This window comes from Trichosurus vulpecula, chromosome 9 (assembly GCF_011100635.1).
Source record: "Trichosurus vulpecula isolate mTriVul1 chromosome 9, mTriVul1.pri, whole genome shotgun sequence".
Classification (NCBI taxonomy): domain Eukaryota; kingdom Metazoa; phylum Chordata; class Mammalia; order Diprotodontia; family Phalangeridae; genus Trichosurus; species Trichosurus vulpecula.
Genome location: NC_050581.1, coordinates 9,214,526 through 9,217,901, shown reverse-complemented (window position 1 = coordinate 9,217,901; position 3,376 = coordinate 9,214,526). Strand labels below are relative to the sequence as shown.

The window sequence follows — 3,376 nt, the reverse complement described above, 5'->3', positions numbered from 1 at the left end:
AATTATTCTTAAAGCTTTGAAGATACAATAGCTTCTTCTTATAACAAATGCCATTGAGGGAGGATTCTGGGAAGATAGTAGAGTAGGTCAGAGAACTCCAAGCTCTCCAGCTTACCCCCAAATGAGATAATAATAGCATTATCTCAAACAAAGTTAAGGCTAAAATAGATTTAATCAAAAGAGAAAAATAGGGAAACTACACTATGTGGCAGGCATACTTATCAAAGTTGTTTTGGCCTATTTAAAACAACTAGACAGCATAAGGTGGGAATATTGCTGTGGTGTTGGAAATGACAAATTGGTGGACTTGGAAAAATGTGGAAAGACTTGGACTTACGAAGGAAGAGGTTATCCAGCCTCAGAGAAACAGAGGATAAATAAGTATAGTATAATCTTGCATAGATGCATAAGAATGTATGTGTCTATATAGACATACAATTATCTATTAGATACATACAATTACAGATATCTAAATATATGGATGCATAAGCATATGTATGTACAGGTATATGTGTGTTTATATATATATATATGTATATCTTTGTGTGCATACATCCATATATGTATATCTATATATCTACACATAAATATATCTGCACTTAATTGTGCCTTCTTGGGAAGGTGGGGAGGAGGGGGGGAAAAGAAAAAGGTAAAAAGTTCACAGCATAGAACAAAAGAAAACCTACAAGGAATCAAAGAAATGATGGACAGCTCTCAACACAATGCATAGTATTTATTGTATAGGCTTTTACTTGAAATTTATTTCTGTATATTTTGAATCCTCTCTCACATTCTGCCATGTACGTGGCAATTTTTTTTCATTTCTTATTTTGTATTTAACTTTAAAATAAAAAATTTACCAAAAATTACCCAAAAATATCTTTTTTTTAACAAACTCAATGTATTAACTCCCAATTAGCTTCCAATTCATCTACCTGAATTTGAGGTAGCAATGCATTGGTTCTATTAAATGGAGAAATGATGATTTCCTCCCCAAACCCTCCCAGACCCTCCTCACCACTGTCTTACTCTATTAGGCTCAAGGAAATACAGTCCTCAGACCTGTCATCCACTGGCTCGACATACAAATGAAAATGTACGATTTTCTTAGTGGAAAAAAAAGCTATTTCCTTAGTAGGCATGGACACAATATACATGGTACCAGCTTCTTTACATGAAAGGCAATGTCTAAGGAATAAGCTTCAAACTCTGGCTACTTTCCAATCGACTCAGGTAAGGATTTGCATAAACTTAAGCTTGTGAGCATATTGTCTTACCACTGCACAAAGTAACTAGATAAACCATAAGCCATTCCTTGAATTTCTCCAAGAATAGTAGCCAGGAGCTATAGACTATGCATGTAAGAAATCTACCTCAACAGGAATTTTTGGCATATTATGTTCTCATGAGTGCCACTGTCTGCCTCAACACCACAATCCAACTCTGTATCTCTACATACCTGAATAAATAAAAAGCTTTGGTGTTCCTGTTAGACTTCTATTACCCTCTTTAAAGAACGATGTTAATCTTTTCAGTTCAACAGATCATCTGTGCCAAAGATGATTCCTTCATCACCACGACTTAGAAGCACACAAACAAAATTGCTCCTTTGACTGTGATCTTCTTTAGAAACACTGTGCATTAATTCAATTATTTCTTTACATGTCGGATCATTTTATTCCTGACTTCATATTTCAAGCTTTTGAATGCATCCCTAAGGTTTGCTGCATCTTCATCTGTACCAGACCAAAGCAACATTCCAGTGTTTGGGTGAAAATGTTAATTACTGATTATTACACATAAACCCATTTCTGGATAATCCATTTTGTAGCTGTCTGATGGCAGTCCAGATTCTGCTGACTTGCTACCAAGGAGGATCTTTACTCCTGAACTTGTGGTGAATTTTGAGTCTACTGGAATTTCAGTATTGGCCATGGTACCTATATTACTGATGTACCTCAACTCATGTCTAGATTTGGCTCCACTAGAAAGACCAGAGTTGAATATAAGATTTGACATTCAAACACAAGATTCAAGAAAAGCATAAAAAAGGTAAGTATGAGTGAGAAATCATAAGGCACTTAATAAGATTAAACTGTTTACAATCCTATATGGGATTGTTGTTGTTTGTCCTTCATTCCTGAAGAGGATCAATTGTTGTACCAGAAGCGAGTGAGACACGCCACAGAGTATAAGTTTTAAATGTAGAATTTATTAGCCGGCGGGCATTGGGGTACTGCAACCACAAATCAATGGCCCTGTGTTGGGGTTACAGCTTGACTTATATAGGGTATGTGGGGGTACAGGGTAGGAGGAACAGGAACAAAGGTCCCAGCTGATCAAAAGATTCAGTCAGGTTATCATACTAGTGAGATAATCTCATTTACATTCCTTGGTGGAGTCACGGAGCCCCAGGGATATCTTCTAGAAAGGATCTGCCAGGTTATCCTTCAGTGGGATGGTCCTATCTATTGACATTCCTTGGTGGAGTCATGGAGTCCCAGGGGGTTTGCTAAATGCCAAAGATATCTGAGTCCATTCTTTCTGGGAGTGCTTGTCAGTAGCTAGGGGTTTCTCAGGGGTTCCTAATTTTCCCTGTATTACACAATGACAACAGGAAGGTGATATCATGACTTGCAAGTGAATTAGATTTAAGTGAGGCAGGGCTGTACAAAGTCACCAGCCTCACTCTCCCCTGTTGGAGCCATTTGGGTCCAGTGGCAAGATATAGATTAGGACGATTAGATATGGCCCCAGATGCAGTGGGAGACCTAGGCCTCTTTAAGCTAAGGTCTTTCTGAGGCCTCAGTTTGTCTGAGGCAATGCTCATTCAGAGATGAAGGATAGGTAGGAAATGAGGTAAAGAATGATGTTTTTGCCTAGTTAAAAACAAAAGAAAAAGAAAAAGAAAAGAAATCTGTCTGGAAGAGAAAGACCTTCAGGGTTTCTGGTCGAAACAGAAACAACTGATATTCATAGTCACTCTGAGCCATCAGAACCCAAACAATGACCAACGTGAGGCTCAGGCTGGGACCTGTTGTTGGCTAATCAATGAGAGCCAGAGAGATTTAGATTTAAGGTATGGTCCTCAAAAGAAAATCCAGCCTATAAACCCCAAGATATCTTCCAAGGTTTGAGGATGATAAATGTAACTCCTAAGAAATTTACCATCTTTAGGGCAGGTCAAAGGAGTCTACTAAGAGACCATGAGTCTATTATGTTGAGATGATCTCAAAAAAGTGAATGGGTGGGTGAGAAAGAGGGCTGCACTAGAAGAAGGGGGAAGGGAGAAGAGGGATAGAGAAAATTGTCTCATATAAAAGAGATGTGCCAAGAAGAGCTTTGGGGAGAGCAGGTAATGCTTGGATCTTACACT

The 3,376-nt window shown here is 38.2% G+C and overlaps 1 pseudogene; it reads right to left on the bottom strand.

Annotated features, from left to right (window-relative positions):
- Positions 1 to 1,123: 1,123 nt before the first annotated feature.
- Positions 1,124 to 1,935, bottom strand: LOC118831152 (annotated as a pseudogene).
- Between the last annotated feature and the right edge of the window lie 1,441 nt (positions 1,936 to 3,376).